This window comes from Microcaecilia unicolor, chromosome 1, assembly GCF_901765095.1.
Source record: "Microcaecilia unicolor chromosome 1, aMicUni1.1, whole genome shotgun sequence".
Taxonomy (NCBI): Eukaryota; Metazoa; Chordata; class Amphibia; order Gymnophiona; family Siphonopidae; genus Microcaecilia; species Microcaecilia unicolor.
In genome coordinates this window covers 579859728-579882476 of record NC_044031.1, presented here as the reverse complement: position 1 = coordinate 579882476, position 22749 = coordinate 579859728, and the positions used below count along the sequence as shown (strand labels likewise).

The following is a 22749-nucleotide window of genomic DNA, read 5'->3' as shown; positions in this document are numbered from 1 at the left end:
GTGAGGCGGCACATCAAAATGTGCCCCCCACCACCTTGGGCTCTGGCCTCCTCCCAGATGTGTGTGTGGGGGTGGGGGGAAAGGGGTGTGCCTCCTGTCTAATGGGCCAAAGCTCAGAACTCCTGCAGTAAAGCCAACAGCTCAGAAAACAAGCTCACCAATGCTCAAAGGAAATGGTATGCAAATTATATGCATGCTGTAAAAGTGAAAGCGGGGGGGGGGGGGGGGGGGCGGGACATGCACAGAAGAGTTTTGCAGTAAACGCAGCTCTTGTGCGCATGCACCAGGCAAACCTGAAAGTGAAGCATACATTAGCACCTGTTTTCTGCACCTTTAAATATAACTTTTCAAAAAAAAATTTTTTTAACTTGGAAAGCTTACATTTAAGCGCAAGAAACAGGCGCCAATGTGTGCTTTCTCTTTCTGGTGTGCTCTGACTTGTACACACTAATCTCTCACTAGTAGCGCTTAGGGACTTGCATGGGCTTTCTTCTACTTCCAAATTAAATAAAAACTGACAGATTTTAAAGAAAGAATCATGAGAAATCCTCCCTTCAAACACCGTAACGCCTGCTCCGAGCTGGCATTAGGTTTTCAGCAGTAAAGACAGCTATGTTTTGTGTGCTGTTCTCTGAGCATTGGGAGGAAATAGGGAATGACCTCATTAACATCCATTTGACTACATTTGCATGCTATTTGCACTAATCTTTGGCGCACACATTGAGGGGCATAATCAAAAGGAACGCCCAAGTTTTCCTGAGGACGTCCTCGCAGGACATCCCGGCGAATGGGCGGGGAAACCCGTATTATCGAAACAAGATGGGCATTCATCTTTCGTTTCGATAATACGATCGGGGACGCCCAAATCTTGACATTTAGGTCGTCCCTAGAGATGGTCGTCCTTTGACTTGGTCGTTTCTGATTTTCTGCGATAATGGAAACTAAGGACGCCCATCTCATAAACGACCAAATGCAAGCCCTTTGGTCGTGGGAGGAGCCAGCATTCGTAGTGCACTGGTCCCCCTAACATGCCAGGACACCAACCGGGCACCCTAGGGGGCACTGCAGTGGACTTCAGAAATTGCTCCCAGGTACATAGCTCCCTTACCTTGTGCGCTGAGCCCCCCAACCCCCCACAAAACCCACTCCCCACAACTGTACACCACTACCATAGCCCGTACGGGTGAAGGGGGCACCTAGATGTGGGTTCAGTGGGTTTGTGGTGGGTTTTGGAGGGCTCACATTTACCACCACAAGTGTAACAGGTGGGGGGGGGGGGATTGGCCTGGGTCCGCCTGCTGGAAGTACACTGCACCCACTAAAACTGCACCAGGGACCTACATACTGCTGCGATGGACCTGAGTGTGACATTTGAGGATGGCATAGAGGCTGGCACAAAAGATTTTTAAAGTTCTTTTTTGAGGGTGGGAGGGGGTTAGTGACCACTGGGGGAGTAAGGGGAGGTCATCCCCGATTCCCTCTGGTGGTCATCTGGTCAGTTCGGGCACCTTTTTGTGCCTTGGTCGTAAGAAAAACTGGACCAGGTAAAGTCGTCCAAATACCCGTCAGGGACACCCTTTTTTTCCATTATGGGCCGAGGACGCCCATGTGTTAGGCACGCCCAAGTCCCGCCTTCGCTACACCTCCGACATGCCCCCAGGAACTTTGGTCGTCCCCTGTGATGGAAAGCAGTTGGGGACGCCCAAAATCAGCTTTTGATTATACCGATTAGGGCGACCCTGTGAGAAGGATGCCCATCTTGCGATTTGTGTCGAAAGATGGGCGTCCTTCTCTTTCGAAAAATAAGCCTGATTGTCTCCTGTGCTAGAGCCCTCTGAGCATTCTGCGCTCATTAACGCTGGCACTAATTGCCTCTAGTGCCAGTGTTACATTTTGAGCATCAGCCCATGAGTTCCTGAAATGGGTCACACAGTAAGGGGCCCCTTTACTGAGCTGCATAAGCATCTATGCGCGCCCAACGCATGCCAAAATGGAGTTCCCGCCAGGCTACCACATGGCTCTTGTAGTAATTTCATTTTTGGTGCGCGTCCGATATGCACATCCGAAAAATAATTTTTATTTTCAGACACGCGTACTGGATGCGTGCCAAGTGGCATTTGACGTGCGTAGGTCGTTATTGTCCAGTTACCGTGTGAGACTTTACCACTAGGTCAATGGTTGGCGGTAAGGTCTCAGACCCAAAATGGATGCATGCAATTTTTATTTTGCCACACGTGCATTTTCAGCAAAAATGTAAAAAGGCATTTTTTTACAGGTGTGCTGAAAAATGATTCTGTGCACACCCAAAACATGCGTCTACACTACCACAGGCCATTTTACAATGTGCCTTTGTAAAAGGACCCCTAAAGCTCTAAGCCCCTAGAAGATAGACAACTGAATCTAGCAGGGGTGTAGCCAGACACCTGATTTTGGGTGGGCAGAAGAACTCTGCCTTGTCCCACAAGTGATTTGGTCTCTCCCTCTCTCGCCTGCATACTCAAACATCCTCCCTCCCCAGCATACCTTTTAAATAGCAGATTTTCACCAGCAGCGAGCAGCAACTAATACACACTGCTCATGTTGGCCCCACAGCCTTCCTTCTTATGCAACTTCCTGTTTCTGTATAGGTGGGAATACATCAAAAGGAAGGATGTGGGACCAGTGCGAGCAGTATCTATCAGGTGCTGCTCACTGCAGGCGAAGATCTGCTATTTAAAAGGTATATAGGAGGGACAGTTGATAGTAATTTTCGGCTGGTGGGGCTTGGGGTTCTCTGCTAGCCACATCATAGGTGTGCTGCTTCTGGGTGGGCCTGAGCACAAAGTGGATGGGCCTGGGCCCACCCGGGCCTACCCTTGGCTACTCCACTGGAATCTAGTCTCTCCCCCCCCCCCCTCCAGCAAAGTCTCATTTAATATATTAGAGGGCAGTTCTGAAAGCCAATTTCTTCAGGTGGAAGATGCTTAAGTTGCATAAATTAGCTTTGAGAAAATTGTCCACACTGATGGACATCACTTTAGTTTTCCACTTTAATCCATTTTGTCAAGAGGTGCTCCCTAGGATGTGTTTAGGTTGGTAGAGGAAAATAACCTGCACAAATTGCATTTTAAATTCTATGCATGTTAATTTATTTGAAAAGCAGTTATAAATAGTGTGCACAAGGGAAGGCACTGCCAGGGAAACAAGACACCAAGGATCAAAACATTTGTATACAAAAGAACACATCCCTGTGTTTTACATGATGGATTAATTTGCCCTTTGCTGATTTAACAAGCTGGCGTACTGAATGATTGAATCACTGTGATGACAGATGTTTCTTAACGATTGTTTTTGCCAAATATTAGAACACCACCTTCTTCCCAAGACTGAAAATCTTCCTCATTTTTCCCTAGCTAGGCATGAAATGAACTTTAGATACAAACCAAACACAGCAACAAGTTGAAAAGTGCACACTTATGGTGAAACATAATGGTGCATTTCTCCTTTCTTAATTCACAGAAAAGCATATCTCTCCATCTCTCCCCTTCACCTTACGCTCTTAATCTTAAGATATAAATTGGTCTCTTTTTGCTCTGCACTAAAAGCAAAGAGGAGCCTAGGCAGCACAAAAACAGGATTTTATAAAAGGAATTTTGTCTTCTTAAAACATTGGATTGGTTTCCTGCTCCAGCTAGTCGGAGGGGGGGGGGGGGGTACATATAAGAGATGGAGAATGGATGAAGGATGGAGAGGGGACACAGGGGAGAAAGAAAGAAATGGAGCAAAGATGGGATGGGTGGAAATTAAAACAGGGCAAGGCTGGATGGGAGGGGAGAAAGAGAAAGATAAAAAACTGGGCAATGCTAGTTCAGGAGAAAGAGAGAGAGGGACAGGCTAATAGTGAACAGGAGGTGGGGAAGAGAGGACAGGCAATGCTGAATGGGCTGGAGAGACAGCAGTATGCTTTTCTGTTACCTGCTCTCACTTATTTAATATTTTTACATCACTAATTGTATCTGACATCCTGGAATGACAAAGCCATAACAGGACTCTGTAAGCCACATTGAGCCTGCAAATAGGTGGGAAAATGTGGGATACAAATGCAATAAATAAATAAATAAATGCGGGATATAAATAAAATAAATTAATAACTACTGTATAGGAGGAGGGAGAGAGAGAGAGAAACTGGAGCAATGCTACATGGGGGGGGGGGGAGCGAGAGAAAGAAACATGGTCATGAGGGTGCAGGGGGAGAGGAGAGAGGAAGAGAGAGAGAGAGAGACAAGGGCAATGTGCCAGGGACAGTGATAGACAGGGCCAACACACCCCACTCACCCTTCCATCCTTCATTCCCTTCCCCCCTGCAGTCTTCCTTCAATCCCTCCCTCCCTCCCCCTTGCAATCATCCTTCCATCCATTCCACCTTCCCCTTTTGTGTTCACCCTTCTTACCATTCCCCCTCCTCTCTTTGAATGCTCTATCCTTCCTCCCTCCCCCTTGCATTTACCCTACTTTCATCTCTTCCCCCACTTGCACACTCTCTAATCCAGGTTTGTCCAATCTTTTCCTATCAATGGCCACATTTTATATTTTGTAACATTCGGAGGGCCAAAACACGTGTGTGTGCATGCACTCAAGCTCTTTCTGAGAACCACATACTCACACTCCAGGAATTAAGTGCCAAAAAAAAAAAAAAAAATCAAAATAATGCAACAATATTTACTGTATTCAGAACATATATACAAGTATGTTAACACTTGGATCCCAGACAGGCCTAGTTCCCTAGTACAGCATTTTCCTGACCCCCCCCCCCCCCCCCCCCCCCACACAAGAAGCCACACTCAGCACACAGTACAACATCAGAAAAACAGAAAGTGACACATATTCCTCTATACTGCGCAAATATAGACAGCAGATATAAATTTCGAAAACTGACATATTGCAGTTGCTACAGCATAAATAAACAAAATGAAAATGGAAACTATGGTGATGCCTTTTTATTGGACTAACTTGTTACATTTTTACCTAGTTTTCAGAGGCCAAAACCTCCTTCCTTAAGTCAGGACAAGCCTACAATAACAACACTGTACCAGGGGCGTAGCCAGATTTCCGTGGGAGGGGGATCCAAAGCCCGATGGAAGGGGGCACATTTTAGCCCTCCCCCGGTGCCCCCCCCCCCCGCCGCCATTGCCGCCCCCCACGTCTTTTCCGACCCCCCCCTCCTGCTGCGAACCCTCCCCCGCCGCCGCTTACCTTCACTTTTGCTGGCGGGGGACCCCACTCCCTGCCAGCCGACGTCCTCTCCGTCCTGCTCCTGCTCTTGTTGCATGCATTGCTGACGTTCTGTTCTCTGAGTCTGACGTCGCACGTACAACGTGCAGGACGTCAGCAATGCATGCAACAGCAGAAGCGGATGGAGAGGACGTCGGCTGGCGGGGAGTGGGGTCCCCCGCCAGCAAATGTGAAGGTAGGCGGCGGCAGGGGTGGGTTCGCCGGGAGGGGGGTCCAGGCTGGAATCTACGGGGGCCCAGGCCCCCTCAGGTCCCACGTAGCTACGCCACTGCACTGTACTGTTCTGAAAAAGGAGGTTTTGGCCTCCGAAAGCTAGTCAAAAAATGTATTAAGTCCAATAAAAAGGTGTCATCTTATTTTCCAATTTTTTTATTTTCTTTATATTTATTAACTTTTAAAGTGGATTAACACAGCTATTACATTACTTCATCCTTAATTAAAAATAAAATTATCCTTGCTGTCTGGCCATTTATTTCTTTCTAATTGTGTTGGCCCTGTCTATCACTGTCCCTGGCACATTGCCCTTGTCTCTCTCTCTCTCTCTCTCTTCCTCTCTCCTCTCCCCCTGCACCCTCATGACCATGTTTCTTTCTCTTGCTTCCCCCCATGCAGCATTGCTCCTGTTTCCCTCTTTCTCTCTCTCTCCTCCTATGCAGTACTTATTTATTTTATTATATTCCACCTTTACCCAAAGCAAGTAACAGAAAAGCATACTGCTGTCTCTCCAGCCCATTCAGCATTGCCTATCCTCTCCTCCCCACCTCCTATTCACTATTAGCCTGTCTCTCACTCTCTTTCTCCTAATCTTGCATTGCCCTTTTCTCTATCTTTCTCTTTCTCCCCTCCCATCCAGCCTTGCCCCATTTCTCTCTCTCTCTTTCCATCCATCCAGTCTTTGCCTTCTTTCTTTCTTTCTTTCTTTCTTTCTTTCTTTCTTTCTTTCTTTCTTTCTTTCTTTCTTTCTTCTTTCTTTCTTTCTTTCTTTCTTTCTTTCTTTCTCTCTCTCTCTCTCTCTCTCTCCCTCCATTCTTTGTCCCATTCTCCCTCTCTTATATATAACCCTCCCACCCCCACTAGCTGGAATAACATAGTAACATGGTAACATAGTAGATGATGGCAGAGAACGACCTGCAGGGTCCATCCAGTCTGCCCAACAAGATAAACTCATATGTGTTACTTTATGTGTATACCTGACCTTGATTTGTATCTGCCATTTCAGGGCACAGACCGTAGAAGTCTGCCCAGCACTAGCCCCGCCTCCTACCACCGGCTCTGCCACCCAATATCCGCTAAGCGTCTGAGGATCCATTCCTTCTGAACAGGATTCCTTTATGTTTATCCCACGCATTTTTGAATTCCGTTACCGTTTTCAACCCAGAAAGTTAGGAATTCTAAGGCATTGCTAACCCTCGTTTAGAAGACTGAAGACTCATCTCTTTAATAAGGCATACAACAATGATCAACAAATATAAACTCATGTACGCTCATCCAAAACTGTCTCTACTACAGTGGTGGAAATAAATATTTGATCCCTTGCTGATTTTGTAAGTTTGCCCACTGACAAAGACATGAGCAGCCCATAATTGAAGGGTAGGTTATTGGTAACAGTGAGAGATAGCACATCACAAATTAAATCCGGAAAATCACATTGTGGAAAGTATATGAATTTATTTGCATTCTGCAGAGGGAAATAAGTATTTGATCCCCCACCAACCAGTAAGAGATCTGGCCCCTACAGACCAGGTAGATGCTCCAAATCAACTCGTTACCTGCATGACAGACAGCTGTCGGCAATGGTCACCTGTATGAAAGACACCTGTCCACAGACTCAGTGAATTAGTCAGACTCTAACCTCTACAAAATGGCCAACAGCAAGGAGCTGTCTAAGGATGTCAGGGACAAGATCATACACCTGCACAAGGCTGGAATGGGCTACAAAACCATCAGTAAGACGCTGGGCGAGAAGGAGACAACTGTTGGTGCCATAGTAAGAAAATGGAAGAAGTACAAAATGACTGTCAATCGACAAAGATCTGGGGCTCCACGCAAAATCTCACCTCGTGGGGTATCCTTGATCATGAGGAAGGTTAGAAATCAGCCTACAACTACAAGGGGGGAACTTGTCAATGATCTCAAGGCAGCTGGGACCACTGTCACCACGAAAACCATTGGTAACACATTACGACATAACGGATTGCAATCCTGCAGTGCCCGCAAGGTCCCCCTGCTCCGGAAGGCACATGTGACGGCCCGTCTGAAGTTTGCCAGTGAACACCTGGATGATGCCGAGAGTGATTGGGAGAAGGTGCTGTGGTCAGATGAGACAAAAATTGAGCTCTTTGGCATGAACTCAACTCGCCGTGTTTGGAGGAAGAGAAATGCTGCCTATGACCCAAAGAACACCGTCCCCACTGTCAAGCATGGAGGTGGAAATGTTATGTTTTGGGGGTGTTTCTCTGCTAAGGGCACAGGACTACTTCACCGCATCAATGGGAGAATGGATGGGGCCATGTACCGTACAATTCTGAGTGACAACCTCCTTCCCTCCGCCAGGGCCTTAAAAATGGGTCGTGGCTGGGTCTTCCAGCACGACAATGACCCAAAACATACAGCCAAGGCAACAAAGGAGTGGCTCAGGAAGAAGCACATTAGGGTCATGGAGTGGCCTAGCCAGTCACCAGACCTTAATCCCATTGAAAACTTATGGAGGGAGCTGAAGCTGCGAGTTGCCAAGCGACAGCCCAGAACTCTTAATGATTTAGAGATGATCTGCAAAGAGGAGTGGACCAAAATTCCTCCTGACATGTGTGCAAACCTCATCATCAACTACAGAAGACGTCTGACCGCTGTGCTTGCCAACAAGGGTTTTGCCACCAAGTATTAGGTCTTGTTTGCCAGAGGGATTAAATACTTATTTCCCTCTGCAGAATGCAAATAAATTCATATACTTTCCACAATGTGATTTTCCAGATTTAATTTGTGATGTGCTATCTCTCACTGTTACCAATAACCTACCCTTCAATTATGGGCTGCTCATGTCTTTGTCAGTGGGCAAACTTACAAAATCAGCAAGGGATCAAATACTTATTTCCACCACTGTATGTCAACCTGCCAAAATACTACCATGTTTTTTCACTATCATGGTACCCAAGATCCTTTAGCTACTACTAAATGTATATTTTCTTATATAATTCTTATATATTTCTTAAATATTTCTTAATATGTTTGCTTGTTAAAACACTATCATGTTTTATCATTATCATGCTACCCAAAATCCTTCAGTTATCATTAAATGTATACTTTTTCATGTATTTCTGTTTCTCATGATGTATTGTAAGCCACATTGAGCCTACAAAGAGGTGGGAAAATGTGGGATACAAATGCAACAAATAATAATAATAATGCTGTAACAGTGATAAAGGAAAAGTCATTTAAGTTTCACTATGTGCACTGTGACATACTAAGGGAATGGGTATCTATTTTTGGATTCAACAGGAAACCAATCCAGTGTTTTAAGAAGGTAAAATTCTGTTTGGGGCTCCTCTCTGCCTTTTATTGCAGAGCAAAAAGAGACCAATTTATAGTTTAAGGTTGCTTTAATTTCTTCTTTTACTGCATCTGAGGGGCTTATTCTCTGGTTCAGGAGGGATACAGTATTAGACAAAAAAGATAGTAGAGCTAACAAATTGGAAAAAGAAATAATTTGCTAGAGTGAGCTGTAGGTTCTATGTGGACTGGAATATGCATGTTTATTACCAGTGTTCATTTTAGAGAAGAGCCAAAAAGAGCTGGTAACTTGCTTCCCTGCCATGAGTGGCCTGCAGAAGCTCCAGGTGAAGTTCTTTGATGGAAGCCTCTTGTCTGTCGCGACTGGTTTAACCATGAGATTGAGCTGCATGGCACTGGAAGTTGAGGTCATATGACTTGATACCACGGGAACAGCCTCAACTTCTGGTGCTGTGTGGCTCAGGCTCCCAGTTAGCCCAGTAGCAGCAGAGAAATGGATCCTATCGGAGGACTTCACCCGGAGCTTCTGCGGGCCAAGAAAATGAGGTTGGCGGGCCAAGGTGTGGCTCGCGGGCCACAAGTTGGATAAGCCTTCCATCAACATGCCTTCCTTCCCCTGCATCTCTCATCCTTGCCTCAATTCCTAATACCTTATAACAGTGGTCTTCACCTCCAGTCCTCAAGGGCCACCAACATATAAGATTTAAAGAATATCTGTAATGAATATGTATGAGAGGGATTTGCCTACAATGAGACTAGTAGGCATGCAGATCTCTCTCATGCATATTCATTTGGAGAGGAGGAATGGCCTAATGGAGAGGAGGAGTGGCCTAATAGTGCAGCAGGCTTTTATCTTGGCAACTTTGATTCGATTCCCACTGCAGCTCCTTATGACCTTGGGCAAGTCACTTAACCTTCCATTGCCCCAGGAGCAAAAGATTGTGAGCCCTCTAGGGACAAAGTACCTGTATATAATGTGTACAACGCTGCATACGTCTAGTAGCACTATAGAAATGATTAGCAGTAGTAGTAGTATATCCTAGAAACCTGACCTGCTGGCAACCCTTGAGAATTGGAAGTGAAGAGCAAGGCCTTTTTGGGTGGCTGAGTCACTTTCTCTACCTTTGCTGCCAGGAGTTGGGTGTCTGATGGCCATAGCTGCTGAGGGTTGAATTCTCAGTGGCAGTCTGGCCTCCTTTTTATATGAAGGGTCAAAAAAGTGCGTGATGAACTACTTATATTTCTTGCTGGTAAATCTATTAGGTCTGACATGTATGATGGGGCCTCTCCATGAATGATTTTATGGACCAAGGTGCAGACCTTGAATGTGATACGATCCTTTAATGGGAGCAAATGAAGTTTTTTTCTGAGGGGTTTAGCACTTTCATCCTATATAATAAAGCTCACCTCCAATGTTCTGAGGCTGCCTGGTGGCTTCTGGTGGTGGTGTCCTTCATGGAGTAGATTGTGACGTCAGGGAGAGGGGAGGAGCCACGAGTGTCCACTGTGGAGGTGGAGTAGGGAAACGTCAGGGAGAGGAGAAGAGGCGCGAGTATCCAATGTGGAGGTGGAGGAGTAGGGAAACGTCAGGGAGAGGGGAGGAGCCGCGAGTGTCCAATGTGTGCCAACTGCTCTCAAAAAACCGCCACCGACCTCCCTCTCCTCTCCCGAACTGCTGCCGCCCAGCTGGCAAAAAAACCGCCGCCCCTTGGAGCCTGAGTTGTTTTGTTGCACAGTGGGGAAAGTGAAACAAATGCGCGACAGCGATGTGGGTAAGCAAAATCGGCCCTCAAAAAACCGCCGCCACACCGCCGCCCTCCCTCTCCTCCAAGTTCCAGCCCCGCACTTGGACCCGCACTGGACTGCATAGGCTTACTTCCACTCCTCTGTACTAAGAGAGGGAAGGGAGGACGGTGAACGACAACATGGATGCAGCACCTCACAGGTTTGCTTTGAATTGAGTGTATGGCAATGACGGCTGTACGGCGCAGGGGAAACAGAGATTACCCTAATTGCCTTCCTTGCTTACAGTGGACTACATAGGCTTACTTCCACTCCTCGGAGGGGACCGCCCGAGGGAGGGAGGGGGGGATAACCTTGTTGGCGCCGTTTCATTTCAGCCAGAAACGGGCCTTTTTTACTAGTATTTTAGAAAACTGTTCCCTGGATTCAGACTAGAAAAATGGACCAGACCAGTCGTCAAAGCTTTGGACTCTGAGTGTGTCCAAGATTAGCTGGTCTAATATATTTATAAGGCATGCAGGATCAACATGACAGTCTGAAAGTCACAGTCTGATTCAGCAAAGGATCAATAACAGAATTACACAACATATAAGTATTGTTCTGTGCATTTCTGCACAACCCTAATTCAAGTGATCAAACTGACATGTCTAAGCCTGGGAAAACATAATCTATCCTTATCTTCTACCGACTAATTATTTGCACTGACAGCTGGAATTTGCTAAAACAATATTCAAAAAGACGTTCCATTCAGACTAATGAAGCCTACGTTCCAGAATGCACGTGCACAAGTCATCACCTGTGTGTGGATTAAAACATACTGCTGATTCCTCGACACATACTGAAAATTTGGTGCGGGTAGGACATGAAACGCATACAAATGCACACACTCAGAACAATATCATAAACACTGTGATATGGAAAATGTTATTCTATCTGTGGGGGTCCCACCGAGACCGGGAGCGCCAGTTCTTTCGTTAACCAAGGATCCAGAAAGGCTCACAGATCTTTATCCCCCAGCACCTCCGGCAACCCCACAAAGCGCAAGTTGTTTCGCCTTGATCTGTTCTCCAAGTCCTCAAGCTTCTCAGCATAAGAATCAAGCAGTTTTTGCATCTTGGTTTGCCCCTCCTCCACTATTGTAACTCGGTCTTTCAAGTCCCCTGTACACTGTTGAAATACCGCCAAGTCCTGACTTAGCTGTTCCACATTACTCTGGAGGCGCTCCAACTTAGAATCTATTGAACTCAATTCTTTGTCAAGGATCGCCTCCACTGCACTAGTCACTTCAGCAACAATCTCCGCTGCCCATGATGATCCAACCAAAAAGTTCACGGGACTCACCGGCACCGCCATCTTGTCTTCGAGCAGCCAGCTCTTTTTCTTTCCTCACAGATTTAGATGCCATATATTTAGATGCCATATATCTGCCTCTGGACGACTATCCAGAGGCAGATCCCAAAGTGTGTAGCTAGTTCGCTTGTACTGACCCAGGATAAACCACCAGCTTTTGAGAGGATTTTAATGCGGGATTTGTGAAGAGGTGGCAGGAGCAGAGCAGCTAGCAACCGTTCCTGTTCAAAGCGTGACATGACACCCCCCCCCCCCGGAAAATGTTATTCTAAAAGTGTTGTTTGTTGATACAGATATGCATTTGGTTTGTTAGTGTGCCTTAAAACATTTTGTGTATGCAAAATTGATTTAATGTGTACAGTAGATTTAAGCACATTAAAAAGGTTCCAATATGAATTAAACAGTTTTATTAAAATGAATGTGTAGAATGAACTGGAAAAAAGTAGGCACAATTGAGTAGAGGTGTGGCCTAGTGGTTAGGGTGGTGGACTCTGGTCCTGGGGAGCTGAGTTCAATTCCCACTTCAGGCACAGGCAGCTCCTTGTGACTCTGGGCAAGTCACTTAACTCTCCATTGCCCCAGGTACAATTAAGTACAGATATACAATATGTAAGCCACATTGAGCCTACCATGAGTGGGAAAGCATGGGGTACAAACATAACAAAAAAATGAACTGACATTTTTTTTTCCTGCACATCCCTAATGTTTATAAACCACTTTGGATGATTCTTTGAAAAGTAAGCAGTATATAAGCATATTTAAAAATAAATAAATAATCTCTTTCTTTCCTTCAGAAAGTAGGATAGAATCCAAGCTGAAAGTATGAATAGGTCATGCAGAAAAAAAGGGAACTGGAACTTTCTCTTCATCTTGGAACTTCTTCCTTTCTCCTCCTCTTCCCTTTTGTATGACACTTCAACCAAAAATATCTGTCAGCTCAAAAACGGTAAGAACAAAGGCTCTTTATGAAAATCTAAAATTAGTTTTAAAAAATCCCCGTGCATACATTTTTAGACTTGTGCTGCACAGTGCTTAACCTAGGGATCCTTTGTGAAAACTCCATCAATAACAAGTGATAGTGAGCTGGTAAGGCCGAGTCTTTTAGCTTCTGCTTGTTCACATGAAATTAAAGACACTGAGCAGGCTAAGCAGGTTTCTCAAAATGCTAAATATTCCAACATGAAACTCATCTGTGGTTTTGGTTTGACCTTTTTTGGTAGCACCAGCTTTGCTTTGTAATTGTTTTCTGTGTACACTACTCCACAAACAAATGTTCTTTGAAGTCTTTATGGGGTCCTTTTTCCAAACTGCGTGTTTTTTGTTCGTTGCCTAGTTAATGGGTGGGTTATAAATGATATAAATAAATAAAATAAAATGTGAATAATAACATACAGCAGCCGTGTTGGCAGATGGAAGGATAAGTACGAGGGTAGGCATATGCATGTGTCTCCTTCCTCTGTCTTTCCTTCCCTCCAACATTTCTCCTTTCTTCCCTGCCCTCCACTCCATCCATGTCCAGCATGTCTCCTCTCTCCCCTCCATCCATGTGCATCTCCTTCCTGTCTTCCCTCTCCTCCATCCATGTCCAGCATTTCTCCTGCCCTTCCCTCCATCCATCCATGTCCAGCAACTCTGCTCTCTCCCCTGTCCTCCCTTCCCATCCATATCCAGATTCTCCTCTGCCCTCCCCTCCCATCTGTGTCCAGCGATTCTCCTTTGCCCCTATCCTCCCCTCCCAATCATGTCCAGCGATTCTCCTTTCTCCCCTAACCTCCATGTCCAGCGATTCTCCTCTGCCCTCCCCTCCCATCTATGTCCAGCGATTTCTCCTCTCTCCCCTGCCCTCCCCTCCCATCCATGTCCAGCGATTCTCCTTTGCCCCATCCTCCCCTCCATGTCCAGTAACTCACCCCAGCCTCCACCTTCCCCCCTTTTAAGCCCCTGTCGAGTTCCAGCACCCCAGCCCCACCTGCCTGATGGGGTTGGACCTTTCTTCGTTGGAGTAAAAAATTATCCTGGAGGGTTGGAGATAGGTGGATGTGGTTCCTCTTCACTTAGAAGGCACAGAGGGACAGTCTATCTCTCCAGAATTATCAGCTATGCATCCACTCTGGTCCCACACAAAAATTCTTCTCCTTTCTTCTTCTTCAAGTCCAGCACCAGACTTCTGTCCACTGTCCTCAGGTTACTGTTTTGACCCAATCAGATCACGCATTCCTCCTGTCCAGCCGATGAAATGCAGGCCTGGAGAACAATGATGTCCATAGTTGATTCAGACACACTCCCTGCAACTGCTGGCATCGACCAAGAAGGCCCATAAGCCTTGTCTCATACTTCTGTCGGTGTAAATCTGTCTTGTTATCAACTTCACACCCAAAGATAAAGTGGAGATGCTCTCTGTAATGCCAGTGTCTTTACAGAGGAAACATTCAGGCAACCATGACAGTATTGTCCTAAAAAGATGGTTTATGGCCTAGTCAGAGTTTGGTTCATAAGTCTCAGAACACAAAAGGTGATACACTGGGGACATCCCTACAGTACGTGTTAAATTTATTTCAACTCTTTTACATTTGGAGCATGCGATTAATCGGGCAATTCAAATTATCGATGTACAACCCTAGTATGTGTATTTAAATGAGGTAAAGTTTAATTCTTTGTGTAATTTGTTGACCATAAACAGATAAACACAAAAGGGGTAATATTCAGTCCCACAGCTGTTAGGTGTTTTAAAGTCGCTGACCACTACTGGCTGAACTGAACCTGGATATTCAATGCTGGGCCATGTCCAGGCAATGGCATCGAACATCCAGGTCACTATGGCCACTGGAAGCTAAACACGTACCGGCCGATATTCAGACTGGTCCACGATTAACTTGGCCGATAAAGTTAGGGCAGCTTTTTTGCCATCCTAACCTTATCCAGTTACTTAAATGATTAGTGGCCTGAATATCACTGCTAACCATTTGAGTACCTGGTCCGCCCAAGCTTCCCCCACTGACTGCACTGGCACTAACCGGAGAGACCACACGTCCCTTGCGTACCAGACTCACAGAACACAAAAGCTGTCTAAAACGCCAGTGGACAGAAGTTCCTACTGTGGAACACTGCATTCAAGAGGGTCATTCTTCTTCTTCTTTGAGTCTGCATTATAAATCAAGTTACAGAGCACGGTGCGTGCGGAACTGCAGTCATTTATTTTAGATTTGCATTAGCTTGTTAACAAGTTGAAGAGACCAGCTGAGACATTTGTCCTTTCTAAACTATGATTCAAAATGGATACATTTTTATAGCCTAACCCACAGCTGAGGTAATGAATCCATTCTATTCAGGGATAACAAAATACAAAGACAGGAGTTAGACAGAATACAGATGGCCAATCCCAGGATCATAAATATATCACTTGGTGCCTAAGAAAGACAAAGAAAACATTCCTCAACAGTCAGCTTGTCTTTTAGCTATTGCCTGTAGTGCCTGAACAATCCTGAGGTTAAGGGTGAAGGCTGAGAGAACAAGTCAGTCTAAGCAATTTCTACCATTAAGATAAGGGTATTTTCCTTAAATATTCTAGACTAAAAAATAACTATTCATTCACCAAATCCATAACAGTCTTGATTGTGACAGATTTTTACTTTAAGAACTGAAGAACCACAAGACTTGAACTCGTGGATTGAATGGAAAGTTTTTTTCTGAAAATCTGTGACTTTGGCACAACAGCTGATAGCTCTGGAGAGATAGACTGTCTCTCTGTTCCTTCTAAGTACTAAGTCTCTCTATATAACAATATTACAGAGAAGTACAAGCTGATAATTACGGCTTCTAACTTTGTGCTAACATTGGTTCTGGCTGAAGTCTGTAACTGTTATTTGGTGTCACATCAGAAGTGATGACATTCTGGTTTCAAAAGGAGTAGATACTCTGCCAAGGTTTAGGGACTCAGATGACGCTGACAAATGGATGCACGCTAACACTGGCAAGTACTGCATTTTAATCAGCTTTAAGTTTGTTTTTTGATGGAGTTTATAGTACTTGTTTAAACTAACATGTTCACATATTTTTTATTAAAATGGGGGAACAAGCACTGTTTGCTATTTTTACTTTCAGATATTTGTCCTGGTGGGTTAGAGAAGTTGGAGGCCAACCAGACCTCCAGCTCCTTGCATGCGGAGGTTTACAGGACCCACGGGACTGACAGTGGCAGCCCGAGCTGACAGTGACGGTCCGGGTTGCCTGGTTTGGGTGGGGGGGGGGGGGGGGGGGATGAAGGAAGAGAGGAGTTTTAACCTAACACCAGCTTCGAGTTGGTGTAGGGTTAAGGTGCTATTCCGCCCGTACGATCAGAGCACTGTGTTCTGATCATACGAGTTGAAAATCACAGAGCTCATTTAAATATCATTTAAATGGGCTCTGCAGAATTCCCTGGCTCTGGTGCTGTTTGCCACATCAGACCCATCTGATCATATGTGCGCTGATAAATGTGGGTGCTAGACCGGCGCTAGTGGCCTCTAGCTAGGGTTACCATATGGCTCCAGAAAAAGGAGGACAGATTGAGCCAATCTGGGTTTTACTTCCATTGCTTTCAAAGGAAGCAAAACCTGGACTGGATCAATGTGTCCTCCTTTTTCTGGAGCCATATGGTAACCCTACCTCTAGCACCCACATTTACCTTTGATCATTGGGAACAAAGAGCAATCACGGAAGCCAAAAGTCTTAAACTCATATCCCAGGAACTCCATGAATCATTTCTCAATGCTCTAAGCATAGATTAGACCACTACTTTTTGGTAAAAGTGTGTAACTTTGAATAGGATTATTTGCATGTAATATAACTGCACAGCAATGTAATAACTGATTCTAGTTATATGCCTGCTTATTATTTCCTAACAGTTTTTCTTATTTCCTTCTCATATTACAGATTCTTTTCTATCCGTAATCCTTCTTGATCTTTTCTTGTGAGCCTTAAGGTTCAGGAGTTCTACTAGGGTTCAGCATTCTGAGCAATGCACAGACCTGAGCACCTACCTTTACAGCATCTGAACCATATTTTTTTCCTTATATGGTGCTTAGCCCCTCCCAGTGCATCCGAGCAAGTACTGGGCAGGGGGCGCCACCATTTTGAGAAGGCAGGCCCAGAGGCTGGAGCGAGGAGTCGTTGCTCCTGCCCTCCTGACTCCAACTCTAGGTATGTGGATGGGATGGGGTTACTAAACTATCATGGAGATTTTTGGTAGGAGAAAGGACAGAAGTCTGGTACTGGCAACCAAATTCTGGATGCACTAGCAACGGACATAAAATGTCCCTCAGATTATCTATCCTTCCGTAAAAGACTAAAGACTCGCCTCTTTACGAAACACCTATTACTACTACTACTACTTATCATTTCTATAGCGCTACAAGGCATACGCAGCGCTGTACACCATACACAACACTGATCATCATGTCCCCTAACCCCTCTCCCCACTAATGACCACTACACCTGTCATATAGTACCTAATCACAGTGACGTTCCTAGGTTGGCTGCCACCCGGAGCAGACCGCTGCTGCGCATTACTACCCCGGTGCATCACTCCCTCGGCGCATCACCTCCATTCTCCTCCCCCCCCCCCCCCGGCGCATTGCTCTTACCTCCTGGGAGTGCTGGGAGCAGTGCTGGCTGTCGGCCCTGCCGGTTCTGAAGTAACATCAGAGGGAGCAAGGAACCAGCGGAGCCAACAGCCACACGGCTGCTCCCTCCACCCCCTAGCAACATGCACCCGGGGCGGACCGCCCTACCCTTGGTATGCCACTGTCTAATCACACAAACACCACACATTGAACCGAACCATCCTATATTTATTTCACCCCTTTACCCTATGCAATGTTCGTTATTAGCATTATTCAATCTACCTAGGATCTATCTCCTGTTTATCTCTCTTAAAACTATCTAATGTGTACATCTTCCCCAAAACAGTGTAGTCACACTAAACTAAGAGGCATCTCCTCTTAAAACTATCAAATTTGTATACCTTCTACAAAACTATATGAGCCACATTGAAATGACATGGTTGCAAAATGTGGGATATAAGTACTAATAAACTGAAAACTGAAATGATTATCTAACACTTAAAAATGCAGCATATTTTTAAATCTAAAGCGGTCCTGCACTGTCACATGATGGAAATGTACATGCCACATCAAGTTCTCATATCCGAAGCATCTCTGAGCCAGAGGCATAGCTAAGTGGATCACCAAGGGAGCGGCCGCTCCCCCAAACGGACTTCAGATGGCGCCGGTGCCTATTTTTCACATGATCAGTCGTATTTAAAATATGCACTGCCGTCATTGGCAGTCCACTCTCTGCTTCCCCGTGCCCTCAACCTGGCTACGATACTGCTGGGAGCAGGAGACACTGGAATGCAAAATGCAGCTCCTGGAGTAGATGTTGATACCTCCTGAATAGATATCCTAAAGTTACATTCAGCTGCAAGAGGTCCATTCTTACTGTCAGAAATGCAGCCCAGTGCAATTGCTCTCCTAGTTCACCTACGCCCAGGACCCCATGCAGAAAGCTTACAGTGCTTGGAATGTTTGTTTTAGATCGGTTGTAGCCTATCTAATGCAAACGTTATTTAGTGTGTAATGCACACAGGGGTTCTTCTGAGTCCCTTTTACCACTCCCATAGAGCTACCGACTACCCTATGCAAATGCATTTCAACAAGCTCATTAGTATTAAAATGAGCATTCTGTGCAATGCACAGACCTGAGCACTCACCTTTATTGTGCAAAATTTTACGGCCGGTCTGGACCATATAAGGAGGATTTTTTCCTTATAAGGTGCTTAGCCCCTCCCACTGCATCTCAAAATGCACCAGGCAGGGGCTAGGTTCTACTACTTTGAGAAGTCGGGCCCAGAGGCAGGAGGGAGGAGGCATTGTTCCTGCCTCCAAATCTAGGTATGTGGAAGGGGCAGGATGGGAGGGAATAACTAGACCATCATGGAGATTTTTGGTAAGGGAGAGGGCTCGAGAGGGAGTCCACTGGACCACCAGGGATTTATTGCTTGGGGGGCCAGGAGGAGGTGCAGGGGGTGTCGGGGTCAGGTTCCACTGGACCACCAGGGAGGTTTCTGGAGGCGGAGGGGGTCATTAGACTACCACTGAGTTTTTTGAGTTGCATGGGGGGGGCTTGAGATGGGGTCCGCTGTAGTACGGTGGAACCTCTCTTGAACCCCCCTCCCCCACGCAACTCGAAAAACTGTGGTGGTGAACTGTCAATTGCATCTGACAGCTTCAAGTCACAAACAGTGACCGATGCACAAAGGGGGATCTGTGCATCTCATTTGCATGCCATTCCCTTTGTGCATCGGTTGCTGTTTGCAACTCGGTAAGTTCTCCCACAGCAGCCGTATTTAACGGCTACCTTTGTGCATCTGGCCTCTAGTGAAAAGTTCTACTAGAGCAATAGCCTTGGGTAGTGTATCCTAAAACAATCAGCAACACAAGTTATGATTGCTCTGTTTTATTCAGTGGTTCTCAACCTCGTCTTCGATATCCAAACCAAATACGTATGAAATATGTAAAGATTATTGAGCAATGTGTCACTGTTGGAAAGGAATATTGTAATATATTAGATTACATAGTGGGACTGAGATACCTCCATGAGTGATGTCTCAATGGATCATTCCAGGAAGTAATTTAGTGACCCATAGAGTTTCACTGAATCAGAGACATTAGCTAGAAAGCTGGAGCTGGATATCAGAGAGGGTACAATCTGTGCCATCGCCCCTGCAAAGAGTTGTGGGAACAGCACTATAGCTATTTGCAGGGTCAGCCCATCTATTAAGCAGGACTAGGCCGCTGCCTAGGGCAGCAGCTTCGGTGGAGGGGAAGCAAAGACAAGCTGCAGGCAAAACAAAACAATGGATCCTGTTAGCCACACAAATTCAATCAATTAATACTTTTACCTGCGGGGGGGGGGGGCATTTTCAAATAGTCCATTAATGTGGGTAAATGACTTTTGGAAATTGCTCTCATTATTTGTGTGTATGTGATAGATATGCATGATGTCTTGGGAGAGGGCAGCTGTTGTGTGCTATAGAGAAGAACTTCTCACCCAGAGGAAGGTGTTGGTGAGTCGCTTCTCCCTTTTGTTTTTCCAGACTGCCACTCTAAGGAGGACAACTGAGTCACTGTCCTCAAATCAGGGCTGTAGCAAACTACAACTGCGTCCTGTGCGACTCACCTACTATGGCAACCTTGCCCCTCCCCCGGGCATTCATCCTCCTTCTGAACCCCAAATCCCTCCAAGCGCAATCCTCCCCCTCCCGTAAGCCACCACCTCTCCCGAAGACACCCCATTGAGGATCCTCCCACTACTACTACTACTACTACTACTTAACATTTCTAGAGCGCTACTAGGGTTATGCAGCGCTGTACAAAATAAACAAAGAAGGACGGTCCCTGCTCAAAGGAGCTTACAATCTAAGGAACGAAATGTCAAGTTGGGCAGTCTAGGTTTCCTGGGCAGAGGTGTAGAGGTTAGGTGCCGAAGGCGACATTGAAGAGGTGGGCTTTAAGCAGAGATTTGAAGATGGGCAGGGAGGGGGCCTGGCGTATGGGCTCGGGGAGTTTGTTCCACGCGTGGGGTGAGGCGAGGCAAAAAGGGCGGAGTCTGGAGTTGGCGGTGGTGGAGAAGGGTACTGAAAGGAGGGATTTGTCTTGAGAGCGGAGGGTACGGGTAGGAACGTAAGGGGAGATGAGGGTTGAGAGGTAACACACCTCCATAATCCCCCTGGGCCTATCTGAAGGATGCCCTCATGGTTCAGAGTAGAGCAAGTAGAAGCGATCCCCAGTCGTTGCTGCCCAGGTATAAAAGAATTGATTTGAAATGATTCTGCTCCAGGTTCAAAATGGTGGCCGCAACCTCTCGTGGTAGACTTGTGCGACTATTGCTAGAGACAACCTCTAGCAATAGTCGCACAAGTCTTGAATTTTGAATCTGGAGCTGGGAATCACTGCTGCCTCACAGCATTCTTCAGGTAGGCCTGGGGAGGGCGGGCCTAATGGGAGATGTGGGGTCTTTGGGATGGGAGATCTTCCGAGGGGGTGGCTTGGAGGGACATAGGGGGAGGAAGAAGAGGGAGTGCAGGGAGGTGAAACGGAGATGCTACACTACCCACAAGCACAGCTCATTAGGGTCCTATGGTTTGTCATCTGGATTTTCCTAACAACTAACTCTGGAGGTTCCTTTGCTCTGCAGTGCAACCATGCTGGATGCCAGTGCACTGGATGCCAGTGCAGGTGAGGTTACAGTGCTGTTTGCTGCAGGGCAGGGGAGCCAGGTTTAAATGCCTCCAATCTATTGGGACTGGCCTGGGTCTGTATAATGGTGATAAGGATGTAGGAACAATAAGTCTCTGCCAAGGAGCTTCCAAATAAAGTGAATATGGAGGACATGAGAGATAAAGTGATTTGCCCAAGCTCATAAAAAGTGCTGACTGCAGAAGCAGCATTTAAATGCTTTCTTATGTATTTAATGATTGATTGATTGATTGATTGATTTTTAATTTCTTATATATCGCCTGCAAGCCTGAAAGCTATCAAAGCGATATACATTCAGGTACTCTGGTTCTCTTTTTTTTCCCTAAGGGGTCCTTTTATCAAGCTACAGTGCAAATTTCCCCATAAGTATGAGGTCATTACTGCCGGGAGCCTTTACCACCACCTACTTAGGAGGCGGTAAGGGCTCCCACACTAATCCTATGGTAATTGGATAGCATGTGGTAATGTGCTCGTCAGGTGCGTAGCCAGACCTCAAGGTGGGAAGGGGCCAGAGCTCAAGGTGGGGGGGGGGGCACATTTTGGTCACCGTCCCACTGCTCTCACCACCCTCCACTGCTGTCCCCCCCTCTGCCGCCCCCTCTGCTACCCACTGCCACTGCTGTAACATCTTAGCTGGTGGGAGTTCCCAACCCCCGCCAGCTGAAGACTTCATCCAGCGCTGGTCTCTAGCGCTGCCGCATTTCACTAAAAGGAGCATGCCTGACACGAGGGGAAGAGAGAGCAGGGCAGGTAATGCGGCAGCGCCGGCACAGACCAGCGGTGGATGAAGTCTTCAGCTGGCAGGGGTTGGGGACCCCCGCCAGCCAACCAGGGGCCCAGGGCAAATTTGGAGGGCCCAGGCCCCTGTGGCCCCACCTAGCTACGCCACTGGTGCTCATGCCACCCAATTAGTGCAGGCACGCCTACTCTCCACCCCCACACATGAGTCCCACGGCAAAAAATACAAAATATTTTTTACCGCGGGAATAGCACGCACTGCTGGCGAAACTGTCGAAGGATGCCTCAGTGCTTTTAGTACTCTTCTACTGTGCGGTAGGCCCGTGTTAGGCCTCCCGCTCCTTAGTAAAAGGACCTCTAAGTTGTCTTACTCATAGTGCCTTTGGAACTGATGCAATGTGTCTATCATAGGGATGCACACCATTGGTAGATTATATTTCCAATTTAAAGATTCTGTCAGTCCCTGACATCGCTTAATTTAAAGTGTGGGATCGGTTACCCTAGTTCGGCCCCCAAGTCTCTCACATCAATCCAGCATCTATCACTCTTATGTAGGAAGCTTTGCATGTCGCAGGCTCCTTCCTTTTGAGGCCTAGGCATTGCTTAATGTTCCTGTGCATTAATCCCGCTCTAGTTCTAGTTCAAGATGTTTTTAGGTAAGAACGTCTGGGAAAGTAAAATGGTTTTATCTAGTGCCGATGCTCTGCCAGCTCACTGATCTGGAACTTGTTTTTAACTGTAGTGATCTGGCCACCCCTGCTACTCCTAACTTGGTACTTTTTTTTTTTTTTTCAAATCAGCACTGGTTTTGCCTATTTTCAAAAACTGAATTTTGTGTGGTTTC

At 46.2% G+C, this 22749-nt stretch overlaps 1 protein-coding gene across 1 annotated transcript in view; it reads right to left on the bottom strand.

Moving 5' to 3' along the window:
- Positions 1–22749, bottom strand: part of FAM83A (family with sequence similarity 83 member A) — a 60003-nt gene that overhangs the window by 2486 nt on the left and 34768 nt on the right. The gene's annotated exons all lie outside the window — the stretch shown is intronic.